We start from the raw sequence: 15428 nt of genomic DNA, 5'->3' as shown, positions 1-15428 counted from the left end.
CTGATGTCAGAACAGTCAAGTCAAGTTTATTATCATCTGATTGTACAAGTATAACCCAACGAAATAGCATTCTCTGGTCCTCGGTGCAAACATGTAGACAGACAGCCAGACAAATACTACACCTGCAGGACAAGAATTCATAAATACAAATACATAAATAAATATAGTTTTGTAAATATGAGAGTCTCAGATGGTTAGTGTGAGCAGTTCCTTTGGTCATTCACCATTCTCAATACTTGTGGGAAAAAGTTGTTTCTCAGCCTGGTGGTGCTGGATCTGATACTCATGAATCTCTTTCCCGAGGGGAGCAGCTAAAAAATACTATGTGTGGGGTGGAAGGGGTCCTCAACAATTTTGTGCATCCTCTTCATACAACAATCACATTGATGGGGGGGGGGGGGGGAGTCTCCAATGATTTTCTCTGCCACTCTTATGGTCCTGTGAATTGACCTCTGATCCATTTCTCTGCACCCACTGTACTACCCTGTGATAGAGCTTCTGTAGAATGTTGACATGATAGCAGCCGGTAGCCTTCCCCGCTACAGTCTTCTTAGGAAGTGCAGTTGCTGTTTCATCTTCCTGACAAGTCAAGAGATGTTGTGTAGCCTCAACAAAGTTGCTACATAGCGTACTGAGGGATCAGATCCTCCAGCGTTTGGAAAGTCAGAACTCGTCCTCCGCACCCCATATCCCATGATGATCCCATCCTGTCCGTACTTGAGGATGACGTGCAAGCTGCCTTCAGGAGAGTGAATCCAAGGAGAGTATCTGGCCTGGATGGGGTACCTGGCTGAGTATTAAAGATTTATGCTGACCAACTTACCAAGGTATTCATGAATATCTTCAATATCGCACTCCAGCAGGGTGTAGTATCCACCTTTTCAAGCAGGCATCAATCATACCTTTGTCCAAGAAGAGTGCAGTCACCTGCCTTAATGACTATCAACCAGTAGCACTTACATTAACAATGATGAAGTGTTTTGAAAGGTTGGTGATGAAGCAGATCAGCTCCTGTCTGAGCAGTGACAGGGATCCATTCCAGTTTACCTATCGTAGTAACAGGTCTGTGGTCTAGGATTATCAATGTGCTAGGGTTAAAAGGTTAGGGTATGGATAACCAGTTCACTGGGTATGGTATAAATACATTTCTACTACCCACAGTATAATTTGCAATGGTAAAGTGTTCAAACGAAAGGCATTTCACAGTGTAAAGACTGTTCTGCAAACTGAGATGTTCTGGGCATTTATTGATCCACCTCAAGTCCCATTAATATGCCTTTGTAGGCACAAGTCCATTGCTAAATTGGATGGAATTGACTTTCATGGCACAAAACTGAGAAATAATAATTCTAAATATTAGTCCAACATGAAGCTACATTCAAGACATAAATTGAATTTCAAGAAAGTATCCATTAAATAGGAAACTCTGAGTAGACTGACAATAAGTAGTATTAGTGATGATGTATTGAGTCATACTAATAACATTCCTTTGGTTGCTCTTCAGATAAACTCATTATAATACTCACAAAAAGAGCAAGTGGAAGAATTTCATGTCTTTTGATCATCATGAAGAAGTTGTTTTTGATTTTCAAGAGGGCAGTAAATCAATGTAGTTTGTGTATCGAAAATAAAGAGTGAGAACAATTATGATATTGTTTAGCATAACATATTAACATCAATTTATAGCAAAGTATGAGGGGAAAGAAATGGCCAGATTCCCTGAGAAGCTTGGAATGATTTCAGTGGACAAAGGTTTCAACGGTAAATTCCACTTGGTTAAATGCACTGGGATTCTGTCTAAACAGACAACCCAGACAGAAAGAGGTAAGTCAGAAAAAAAGTAAATACGAAAATATAATAGTTCATTAATGTGCTGAAGCAAGCCATTTCCAGCTTTGCAAACAATGGGACATGGGTTCCAGCATTCACCGCCATCCAAACGATTAATCATTTGGCAGATACTTATTGGCTTTAGTGCACTTACTGATTTAAGATAAGGAATTATTGCAACCAAACAAATAACATGTACTGATTAAAGGTACAATCTGGAGGGATGAAATCGTTGAATTGAATTGAATCATAATGAATTGAATTGTTTATTGTCACTTGGACCAAGAGGCATGAAAAATGCTTTCTTTTCTGTGCTGTCCAGGCATGATAACCCATACATGAGTGCAACAGGCAGTGCAAAACTGAAGTGCAGAGTACTGTGCTGCAGAGAAAGCAAAAGGTAAAGCGATGTAAGAGTATCATCATTTTTGTGAATCCTGAGACTAGATTTAATAAAGATGGATCACAGCATGGTATGGGAACTGCTCTACTCAAGATCAATAAAAGCTTCAGAGCAAGTGAATGGAGCACAGAACATAATGTAAACTTTCCTCCCATCCATGCCTAAGAAAGGCCCGTCACACTCCAGGCACATTCTCTTCTCCCGTTTCAGAGAAGTTTAAGAGCATGCGAGCACGCACCAATAGGCTGAAAGACAATTCATCCCCTCAGGCATTAGGCTCTTGAATGAATCCCACAACAGTGCTATCATGCTGCTTGGTGTTAACTGATCTTTCTTTTCATTGTGTTCTTTACAATTTAATGCTAGAGAAAACCTGTTAATCAGTTCGTAGAAAATTCCTCACTGAAATAATTCAGTGTGATGATCCTTGTTATTGGGCGTGCTTTGTTCAGATCTCCCGAGGCCATTGCTTGATGTTATTTCTACTTACAGTATGAATTACTGTATGAGTCTGGAAAAACAACCAACTGAAAAACCTCACAAAGATAAGCGTATACAGAGCCGTTGTCATACCGACACTCCTGTTCGGCTCCGAATCATGGGTCCTCTACCGGCACCACCTACGGCTCCTAGAACGCTTCCACCAGCGTTGTCTCCGCTCCATCCTCAACATCCATTGGAGCGCTTACATCCCTAACGTCGAAGTACTCGAGATGGCAGAGGTCGACAGCATCGAGTCCACACTGCTGAAGATCCAGCTGCGCTGGATGGGTCACGTCTCCAGAATGGAGGACCATCGCCCTCCCAAGATCGTGTTATATGGCGAGCTCTCCACTGACCACCGTGACAGAGGTGCACCAAAGAAAAGGTACAAGGACTGCCTAAAGAAATCTCTTGGTGCCTGCCACATTGACCACCGCCAGTGGGCTGATAACGCCTCAAACCGTGCATCTTGGCGCCTCACAGTTTGGCGGGCAGCAACCTCCTTTGAAGAAGACCGCAGAGCCCACCTCACTGACAAAAGGCAAAGGAGGAAAAACCCAACACCCAACCCCAACCAACCAATTTTCCCCTGCAACCGCTGCAATCGTGTCTGCCTGTCCCGCATCGGACTTCTCAGCCACAAACGAGCCTGCAGCTGACGTGGACTTTTTACCCCCTCCATAAATCTTCGTCCGCGAAGCCAAGCCAAAGAAAAAAAAAAGAACCTTAAATGTGTAATAGTCTCAATGTAATGGATTTATTGTATGTTTATTTTCTCTTCTGACAAAACTTAATAAAAATAACTTTAAAAGAAAGAAAATTCCAATTTAGTGTGAATGTGACTGACTGGTTGTAACTTGGGTGGCTAATTTTGAACTTGAAACTTCTGAGATTTTTTATTGTCCTGTATTTATTGCACCAAAGTGAGTGAGGACTGAAATAACACTTGTTGCATATATCCCAGAAATAAATGAACATGCCTCAGATCCTTCTGGATTCCTGAAGTGATTCCTTTGATTTGGAATTAACGAAGAAGTTCCAGATAATCCAAGTAAAGGACAGTGGTGATAGAGGGGAACCGTTGGGCTTCTATGCAAACAGTAAGTGTTGGATTCTCAGGCTCTCCAAATGTGGATGGAAACCTGAAGAAATTGGATAACCATAACATTCCCAAGTGTGACCGGGAATGTTTTAAGATGGTGGAGGGGAAACAAGGAAGAATTTAGACAAGGTGTGAAGATTTAAATTGAATACATACCAGAAGAAACCTACTTGCGGATGCAGGAGAGGAAGCAGAAGCAGTCTGTGTGTGGAAAGGGCTTTAGGTTTTTGACGGAAGATTTCCAGAAGAAATAATGTCAATAGCTGTCTGGGTGGGAGTATCCTTATATTCAGGGGTGAATTCATGATCCAAAGTAAGATAAGAGGGGGTGTCAAAAAATTGGCATGCAGCCTCTGTGAGACATAGATCTCTTTGCCAAAGAACCGCAGGGACTTTGATGATGTTGGATTTGTCCTTGATAAGTGAAATGGTCTGGCTCTGACCTAACCATGGCCAGTAGAAACCTGATTTATAATTAAAGTTCATCAGGCTTGGCTTGAGTGGCTGGGGTCTAAAGCAAATACTCTCAGCTTGTATGGTCTTCATTCTACTCATGATTCGTGGAGTTCAGATGAATAGATGTTTCTCTGGTTGGCAATCTGTGATGAGTGGAATTTCACAGGGGTTGGTGCTGGCCCCACACTGGTTCATGATATGTATTGATGATTTGGTATAGGCCACCAGGTGTAGTGAGTCCAACTTTGACCAAGTTTGCTGACGACACTAAATTTAGTGAAAAAGCAAATAGTGCAGAGGAAGCAGAGATTCTGGAGAAATATGGATAGGTTAAGTGAGTGGACAAGAGTCTGGCAGATGGAGAATAATGTGGATAAATGTGAGGTCACATTTTTGTTGAGCACTTTGGCTCTGTCTGCCACAATAGCATGGAACTCCCAGTGGGACCACATTTCAGTTCCCCGCCGCATTCACTTGCCAGCATCTCTGTCCATGGTCTCATTGCCAGACTAGACCACTTACAAATTGGAGGAGCAACAACTAAAGTTCCTTCGAGGCACTCTCCAATTGGATGGCATTAACATCAACCTCTCCGGTTTCTGTTATCGCCACACCCCCCCCCAATCTTTCCCTGTGTCTCTTTTCTTCTAGCACTGTCTCGCTCTCTCTTCACCTCCCTCACTCTCCTTTCACAGTCAAGAACTAACTCTCCATTCTCATTTTTTCTCTCTTCTTATCATATCCAATATCCAATTAACTCTTTTTTGTCAGTTGGTCTGTATTCCACCTTGCCTGCTTTTTGCTCATTCCTGGAGGAAAGGCACATGCCTGAAACATCAGTAATATATCTTTACCTCTAATGGATGCTGCAAGACCTGCTGAGTTCCTCCAGCATTTCTGTGCTTTTGCTATACTTGCCAGAATTTAGTAGACTGAAAGATGATCTTACAGGACAGTATAAAATTATGGTAGACATGATAGAAGCAAGAGTGCTGTTCCCACTGGAATGTAAGATTAGAAGTAGGGGACATAGCCTGAAGGTTTGAGGGAATAGGTTTATAAGAGTGATGAGGAGAAACTGTTTTTTTCCCCCAGAGAGTTGTGAATTTGTGGAATTCTCTGCCCACAGAAGTAGTGGAGGATGCAAAGAACAGAAGTATGGGCTATGGGGAAAAGGAAGTAGGTGGAGCTGAGTCGATGGCCAGATCAAGCATGATCTTATTAAATGGTGGGGCAAGCTCAAAGGATTGAATGACCAATTCCTGCTCCCGATTTCTTAAGTTCTTATGTTGTTTTGACTGTTTGGAATTCTTTCCACTGCCATTTTATCACCCCCTCCCCCCGCCCCCCACCACCACCACCCTCCCCAAAGTGAAGAACTGAAAGCATGCTCATTTAAAAAAGCCAGATATACAATTGCACTGATTAAAGAATAAAGGACTTTTCTGAAAAATAATGGGTTTTCTGATCAAATCTGTAGTCCTAGGATTAGTAGTAAATTTAATTTGAAGATAGAGAAATCACTCAGATTATCTATCTTTTCTCTTTCCCTCATACTCTTTAAGGTGAATATTTAGAATGTAGGAGTGAAATCAAATTTGTTCCTCTTAAAAGATTTTAATTCCCTGGAGCAAATTAAATGCATCATATGGATGGATGTAAGAAGCTAAGCTAAGAAAATACCATTTGATCCATCATATTTGCTGATTTCATGCACCTTGTACAATTTGTTCTGACTGTATTTAATTCAACCAATCACAAAGAAAGATCCTGCAGAGCATTAACTTTCCAAGTGGTTGCATGAGATCCCTGTCGAACCTTATAACTTACATTGCACATCTTCAAGCCATTCTCTTCATCCTCCTAAATTCATTGTATTCTGTAGAGCATATGATTAATGTTTCTGTAATAATCCTTTATTTGTCTTCATTACTGTTCCTAATGAGACACTAATCCTATTTTATTTTTGAGTCGAGTTAGTGCAATCATACATAACTTGCAGTACTAAGTGCAATCAAATGAGAAGAAGAAAAACACCTTCATTTCTGTCATTACATTTAGTCAAATTTAGTTGCTGGAATTTGCTGTCCAATTTATGCTTCAGAGGGAGTGCTATTCGTCTCACCATTATGACTTCATTGAGGATGAACTATAGAGAATCCTCCTCAAATTGGCTAGAAATTTATTATATCTGATAAGCATAACTTTACAATATCCTTATCAATTGGTCAACCAGACCAATGAGGCACTTAGTTCAATCAAGGATTTTTTAGAGTTACAGCCCTCTACTTCCCCTTTCACCCTCCTACTCTTTTGTTCAGATGCCTGCTGGCATTTTCTCATACTGTGATGAAGGGCTCAAGCCCGAACGGTTGGTTAAGTATCTTGACCTTTGCTACATAAAGGACACTGTTTGACCTGCTGAGCTTCTCCAGCATTTTGCATTTTTACTTCAACCCTCTGCTCTAATCTTCCTCACTGCAATACCAAACATGATCTCAATAAATACAGCAAGGAGTGGATACATGAACTCCATGATCACCTTAATCCTCATTCATTTAGTTACTTTATGTACACATTGTTTGCCTAAGTGAGTCTGAGAATACTGTTTCATTAGGTTGTACTTGTATAATCGGGTGATAAATAAACTTGAACATGAGCTCCTCCTCTGAATCATACATCTAAATATCTAAAAGGTTAAGATACACGGCGAGATATCAATGCCACAGCATACCACATCTGATAAGGATCAAGGGTTGATAAGAATCCTTTTCTATCACTCAGGATCCATTCTCAAAGAAGACAGATGTTGATGAAAAAATGTGTCAACAACCAATCCAATGCAACAGTATAACTTTCAGCTGAATGAGGAAAAGGGATTTTTTAAAGAGCAAGACCTTAAACTGACCCCCAAGCCTGTGATCTACAATGCAACAATAATCTTCACAATCCATGTGCTTCAGATTCATGGGCAAACTACACAAAGGCTATTTATAAATGGCAAAGGAGCACATCACATCTCAGGATAGCTTCCATGTTAAGCAATACCTGGCTCACCTGTGACAGAATCTGAGAATATCACCAATACCTTTCAACTGCATCAGAGACCATTAAATAGAATGGTGGCAAATCATGCTCGATGCTGAGCAACTGCTTATGAACAACAGCATATCCACTAAGAATGTCCAATCCAATGAGTCATGAGGAAAGCAGTACAATCATTATGTAATTTAAGAATATTGAGACAAATTATATGTCAGATTCTCCACTGTTGTGTATAAGCCCGCCGAGCTGTTCATGTACGTTATGTCAGTAGCCATGTTAGTCTGATGGTATTAAAGAATGAGAAAAGCACCACATCTCCAAGTCCTAATTGTGTAAGTGCACACAAGACAGTGGCGATGAGGAACAAAATGAAACCTAAGTGTGCTCCAAGCACCAGCCGGGGGAAGGAAGCAAAAGTATAAAGGTAAAAGATAACTGTCTAATGAGCTCCACGAGTTCCCACCAAAAGATCAAAACGAAAGCACGCCAAGAAGGCTGAGAGAAAGTTCAGAAAATTCAATGAAGCAGATGAAAGATGGGGTATTTACGTAGAATGGTTTAACCACTACTGCGTAGCCCATAGTATTATTGAAGCCCCAGTAAACTGAAAATGTGCCCTATTCCTCTGTATAATGGGCAGCAGAATATTCGATCTCCTTAAAACTTTGCTGACCCTGGAGGACTCAGGGATGAAGACATACACCGAGTTATGCACAACAGTTGGGAACCACTTAAGCCCCAGACCACTGGTTGTGGAAGAAAGGCAACAGTTCTATGAAAGGAAACAAATGCCAAGGGAGGCAGTAAGTGAATACCTGGCAGCATCGAGTAAACTATCCAAGCACTGTCACTTTGAACAGTTTCTCACCCAAGCACTTTGAGACAGATTGGTGATGGGGTTGGTAAATCTCCAGGCAAAGCAGAAATTACTGGCAATGGACAACTAAGTAACTCTTGAGATTGCTTAAAGGACTGCCTGCAGCTCGGAAATGGCAGACAAATATTTGGATGTGGACCAACAAGACCTTCTGGTCAGGAGGTTTTCCTGCCAACAGTGCTTCCATTGTGGGAAGTACAATCATTGCCCAGAAAACTGTTTCTTCAGAAATTCCAAATGCCTTCGCTGCAAATAAAAGGGACATATCAAAGCGAGAAAAAAGTAAAATGCAGCTGGACTCAAAATGTTGATAACCACCCAGTTGAGTTCAAAACACTAGCAAAAAGGGAGAAAAGCCCTGACAATTACCATAGCAACAGCTCTGAAGATGACAAAACAGCTGCAGTCTTACATATACGAAAGATAAATGAAAAAAGCACAGTGATTTATATTCAACTAAAAATAAACAACAAACCTCTGAAAATGGAACTTGATACAGATACTGCAGTGTTTCTAATGCCATTACATTTAAAGCAACGGTTGCTACCACACCTTCCAGTAAAAACAACTGAAGTAATCTGAGATCTGTTACAGGAGACAAAATCAAAGTATTTGGGAAATGTACAGTCAAAGCACAATACAAGCAACAACAACCAAAAACATTCTCTCTCTAAATTGTAGATACTCAGGGACCAGTACATTTCAGAATAAACTGGCTACAACACATTCCCCTAGTCTGGCTGGAAATCAGTTCAATACTGACTGTAAACCACGAAGACAATACCCAACCAGAACTCAGTCAGATCCTCAACAACCATGCTGTGGTCTTCCAACAAGGGTTAGGAAATATCAAGCCAAACTGCAATTATAAGAGAATGTGGAACCAAAGTTCATCAAAGCCAGAACAGTTACATTTGCAATAAAAGCAAAAATTGAAGCTGAGTTAAATAGATTAAAAGATGAAGGCGTATTAGAGCCAATAGAATACAGTGATCGGGCAGCGCTCATCGTACCTGTACAGAAAGCAAATGGTGAGATTTGCATTTGCGGCGATTACCAAAGTCACCATCAACTAGGCACTAAAAGTACCAGAACATCCCATGCCCAAAGCAGAAGAACTATTCCAAGCACTACATAGAGGGCAAAAGTTCACAAAACTAGATTTGTCACAGGCATACCAACAAATGGAGTTGGATAAAGAATCAAGACAATATGTGACTATCAATCCCCACCTGGGACTGTTCACCTGTACACACCTGCCGTACGGAATTTCAGCAGAACCTGAGATTTTTCAAGCTACATGGACAAATTACTACATGGAATAGTAGTGGGATGTTACCTTGATATCATCATCATGGGCCGAAATGACAAGGAACACTTACAAAACCTCAAAAAGGTCCTAAGCAGACTATAACAGGCCAACATATGATTACGACAGGATAGGTGTGTCTTCATGCTACCCTCAGTGACATACTTGGGATTTACAATCAACAAGGAAGGGGTATGAATGGATCTGGTGGCCACAGAAGCTGTTCGCAAAGCCCCACACCCAACCAACAAGTCAGAATTACAGTCCTTTCTAGGGCTTATAAATCACTATCGGAAACAAATCACTAGCATGTCTACACTATGCAGTCCCTAAACCGCTTACTCATGAAAGATGAAAAATGGTACTTGAATACAGAACCTAAAAACACATTCGATCAACTAAAAGAAATATTAACGTCAACAAATGAGGTTCTGATCCACTACAACCCAAACAAGGAAGTGACTCTAGCCGTTGATGCTTCACCAGTAGGTCTAGGAGCAGCCTTGTCCTAAATCAGAGAGAAAGGTGAGCAACCAGTGGCATGTGCTTCATGGACATTAACTGCAAGCAAACACAATTACACACAACTGGAAAAGGAAGGATTAGCAATATTTTTTGGTGTAAAAAGATTCCACCAATATCTCTATGGAAGAATTTTCCCCCTAATCTCTGACAACAAACCTCTAGGTTTGATTCTTGGCCCCCACAAAGGAATACCAATATTAGCTGCAGCCAGAATTCAAAGATGGGCCATGCTACTAGCCACATACAACTACGAGGTAAAACATATGCCGATGCCTTATCCTGCTTACCACTACCCCAAACTGAACAAAAAGAAGAAATTATTAAATGGACATCAGAAGCAGCAGCGATCAACCAAGAACAACTAGAACAACTGCCCATGACAGGCCAGATGATCAGCAAAGAACCCCAAAAGGGGGCAACATTAAGCAAAGTCTTATATTTCACCCTTAATGGATGGCCAGAATCTGAGGTCATACCAGAAGACCTGAAAGTTTACTTCCCACATTGACATGAACTCTCAGTTGAAAAAGGATGTTTACTTTGGGGTACCTGTACAATTATCCCAGCCAAATGGCAAAACACCATATTATCAGAGCTGCACCACAACCATCCAGGAATGGTATGAATGAAAGTGCTGGTATGGTTTCACATATTTGGTGGCCATCAATAGACAGAGACATTGAAACAACAATGAGAGAATGCAAATATGTCAATCGATGCAGTCAAAAATGCTCTCAGCTGAGGCCAAGCCATGGAAATGGCCTTCCAGAACCTGGCATCGGATTTATGTAGACTTCACGAGGCCATTCATGGGAGAGACTTTCCTTATAGTGGTGGACGCACATTCCAAATGGCCATTAGTTTCACATATGAAAAACACCAAAACTGATTCTACAATTGAACAGCTATGGGCCATGTTTGCCACATACATATTACCTCACAAATTAGTCGCGGACGATGGACCCCAGTTTACATCAGTACCTTTCAAGAAATTTATGTGTGACAACAATATCAGAAATATTTTGTTGGCACCCTATCACCCAAGTACTAATGGGGAGGCAGAACGCTTTGTGCAAACATTCAAAAAGGCAATGAAAACCAAGAAACTCCTAAACACCTCCTGAACTCACAGAATTGCAGGTTTCCTATTGGGGTCCAGAAACACACCACATTCTACCACAAAACACACCCCAGCAGAATTGATGTTTAGCTGCTACCTGTGGACAAGACTGTCCACAGATCACCCGGATCTGGGCCCCCGTTCAGAAAAGTTCACATCGCCACAAACTTTACTAGAGCACTGGAGGTGGGTGAGCAAGTACTAGCACAAGATTACAGACAATACAAAGATCCATGGGTGGTAGGGGAGATCCTACAAAAGTTGAGTCCCTGCTCATGCTCTGTTCTAGTGGGTGACAGACTGTAGAAATGACACATTGACAAATTGCGGTCATTGTCTGACACCAAAGTCCATGAGGTACCTCGTGAATTGGCCACGGACAATGGACCCAGTTTACAGATATCTAAGGAAAGCAATACAATCATTATGTAATTTTAAGAATATTGAGACAAATTATATGTCAGATTTTCCAACACATCAGCTGGCTGCTAAATACTATTATCATTTTTAAGCTATTCAATAGTATTACTGATATATTTAATGGCATGCCCTTATCTGTTGGAAATTCCTGGCTTTTCTTTTGAAAATTGGAGCTCTTCAAGATGTGTTTTTAAAATCATGTTTGGAATTAGTTTCTCCACTGTGAAATTAATCTAACTCACCAGAGTTAAAATAATTTTCTGATGCAATGCAGTGTGGGAAGAATAGATGCTCTCTACATAAAGTGGATGATCAAGAAGAGCTATGTTTTTATTTTGATTCCTTTGATCTTTCATGGGTTTTATGAAAAGCCTTTAATGTATTTAAATCATTAATAGCTCTGTAAAAGTGTGAAGTGACTATTTACCTGCACCTTTGCAAATTTGTTATTTGGCACCATTAGTTCTATGTAACAATAATAGTTGCTTACTGAATAAGTATCAAATTAATAGAAAACACTGAACCATTTTGTTGTGTTCCATTATTCTAACTAATAAAGCATACTGTCTCAGCAGTGTAATTTTTCTCTGCCTGGTTTCCTTAGCTGAGTTTTTTGACTTTGAGTCTGGCCGACTTCCATGCTGCTTTAATCCAGTCCCCCTTGCCTACAACATGCATCCTCTACTTTCCAGCATGTTATCATTTTATTGGTGCTCTGGTGTCATTTATACAAAACAATACAAGTTTTAAATTTCATTTTAATATATGTTGACAGCAAGCCTAAAAGGGACAAGCCATAGAAGTAGGCTATTCAATGCATGATAACCCATTATGAATGTGCAAGCCTTTTTAATTCTGCTACCATTGGGTAAAAGGTACTGGAGCCTGAAGACGAGCACTCAGCGTCATTGGTAGGGGTGGGGGAGGGGAGTTCTCTCCTTCTGGCATCAGAGTTCATTTTTTAAAAATAATTTTATTTAAATTTCTTACATCTATTAATATCCAAATATGAAAATATCTTTTAGTTTTTTATAAACACTCATAACACATAGTACATAATATTTTCCCCCATACCTCCTAAACCTTCCTCCTAAATAATGAACCCATAAGATAGAAAAAAGGAATAGAATTAAAGTAAAAGAGAAAAGAATATCTGATAATAACAACTTAAAAAAAATTAAATTATTTTTGCCTTTAACCTAAATATATATATAGTCAGCAAGGAGTTGAGAGGGACCAAGGGTCAGGGAATCTTCCATAATGTAATACCTACTATACGTAAATATGGGCAACAAATTAAAAAAAATCATACCTATTTCTCAAATTATATGTGGGTTTTTTTCAAGAGGTATGCAGCTACATATTTCAGAGTGTGATTTATCTTTTCTCAAATTTGAATCTAATTTCCATGACATTGCTATATTTTTGCTTGCAATTGCCAAAGCAATTTTCACAAATTGTGTTTGATATTTAGTAAGATTTAATTTTGGCCTAATTCCAGAAAGATTACCTATCAAAAATAAATCATTGGATCTTGAGGAAATTTAACTTCCATAATCCTTTCCAAAAATATTGCTAATTCTGCCCAAATAAAGGTCTCAATTTTGAACATGACCAAGTAGAGTGTAAAAAAGTATATCTCCTGATTACACCTAAAACATTTCTCTGATAAATCAGACTTAACCCTATTTAATTTTTGTGGGGTAAAATATAATTGATGCAAAAAATTATATTGAACCAATCTATATCTAATATTTATTGTATTTATTATACTATCATAGCACAATTCCAACTAGTTTTTCTCTCCAATAATAATATTTAAATCAGTTTCCCTATTTGTCTAGATTTACAAATTCCTTGTTTCTGTACTCCCTTTTGTAATAAAGAATACAAATTTAAACTTCTTAATAAATTTATTAGTAATCAAATTTTCTATTCCACTCCTTTCAGCTAGTAAAATTGTTGGACCCAATTTATTGCATAAATACACATTCATTCAAGAATAACAAAGTATTATATTATTTTGAATACGATATTTATGTTTTATTGATCAAATGCCATTACTTTCCTCCCTTCAAAACAATCCATTATTCTTATTAATTCCTTTATTAGACCATTTTTAAAAAATATTATTTTTTATAGTAAAAGGGATGTTTATTTTGAGTTATTAAGTTTTAGGTATTTGATTAATTCCCATTTCAACATTTATCTTGTTCCATACATTTAGTAAGTGTCTCAACAACAGAGTATCTATATCTCCAATTAATAAAGTATTATCCCATTTATATCTAAAATATTCTGGTATTGTTATCCATCTCTATCTTAATCCATGCTGGTTTTTCTCTTTCCTCAAAAAAAGAAGAGAGAAATCTTAATTGTGCTGCATAATAGCATCAGACTTCTAAACGAACAATGAATCTACAATAGACACTACTTTGTCTTTTTCCTTTTCTCACTCTATTTTTATTTATTTTGTAATGTGGTTTATATAAATGTTTATACTGATGCTGCCACAAAACAAAAAAAATTGTGACATGTTCATGACAATAGATTCTGATTCTAAATATTTAGTTACATTTGGTCTAAAAATGCCATTTCATTAGTGTAAACTATTGGTGTCCCACAGTAGTTTATGGTTAGTGTAGAAAGGGGATGTTCAAGATCCTGATTGCTGTCAGATAAAACCTGTTCTTGAACCTAAGGGCTCTGGACTTAAGGCTTCTGTGCCTTCTTTCTGAAGGTAACAGCAAGAAGCGGTTGTGACCAGGGTGAGAGGGGACCTTCATGATGGTGGCTTTCTTCTTGAGGCAGCACCTCATGTACAGTAGATGTCTCCAATGGATGGGAGATCAGAACCTGTGATGGATTTGAATAAGTTTGCTACTTTCAATGGCTTTCTCTGTTTCCTGGCACTCAGATTACCAAACCAAGCTGTGGTGTAACCAGTCAGTATGCTTTCTACAGTACACATGTAGACGTTTGATAGAATATTTGATTCCATGCTAAATCCCCTCAGACTTCTTAGAAATAGAGGCATTGGCATGGTTGCCTTGATGTGTTAGTTCCAGGATGGGCCCTCTGATATGTGGAACCAGGAACTTGAAGGTACTGATCCTTGCCAGAGCTGTTCCATCAGCTGTTTGGTCACTGAGCCCTCCCCCTCCTAAAATCCACAAAATGGTCCATGATGTTGAGAGTAAGATTATTGTTCTGACACCATCCCGATTCTCAATCTCCAATCTATAATTTCCAGTTATTCTGCCAATGCAGGTGGTGCTGTTAGTAAATTTTGAGATTATGTTGGAGCCAAACTTGGCTATGCAGTTCTGAAAGTACAGGGAGTAGAGTAGGGGACTGAGCACACAGCCTTGAGATGCCCCTGGGTTATTGATGAGTGATGAGGAAGTGATGTTTCTGATCTGCACTGACTGGGACTTGCTGATTAAGAGGTCAATTATCTATTTGCAGAGGGACAGAGTTCTAGATCCCTTAGTTTCATTATGTTTTGCAGGTATGATGGTGTTAAATGCTAAGCTTCAGTCAATGAACAACAGCATGACATAAGTATTCTTGTGGTCTGGGTGATCCGAAACAGAGTGGAGGGCCAGTGGGATGGCATCCGGCTTTGACTTGTTATGACAATAGGTGAATTAAAGTGAACTGAGTTTATTCCTATGATAGGAGTTCATTTATTCCATAACCAACCTCTCTAAGCACTTCATCACAGTGGATATGTGCCATTGGCCAATAGTCATTGAATCAGAATCAGAATTAGCCTCATCGAGTGAACATTCATATTATAACCATCTTGCAATATTACTAAAATAAAATAGTGCACGAAAAGTAAGACAGTGTTTT

This window comes from Narcine bancroftii, chromosome 2, assembly GCF_036971445.1.
Source record: "Narcine bancroftii isolate sNarBan1 chromosome 2, sNarBan1.hap1, whole genome shotgun sequence".
NCBI lineage: Eukaryota > Metazoa > Chordata > Chondrichthyes > Torpediniformes > Narcinidae > Narcine > Narcine bancroftii.
This window is presented reverse-complemented; position numbering follows the sequence as displayed.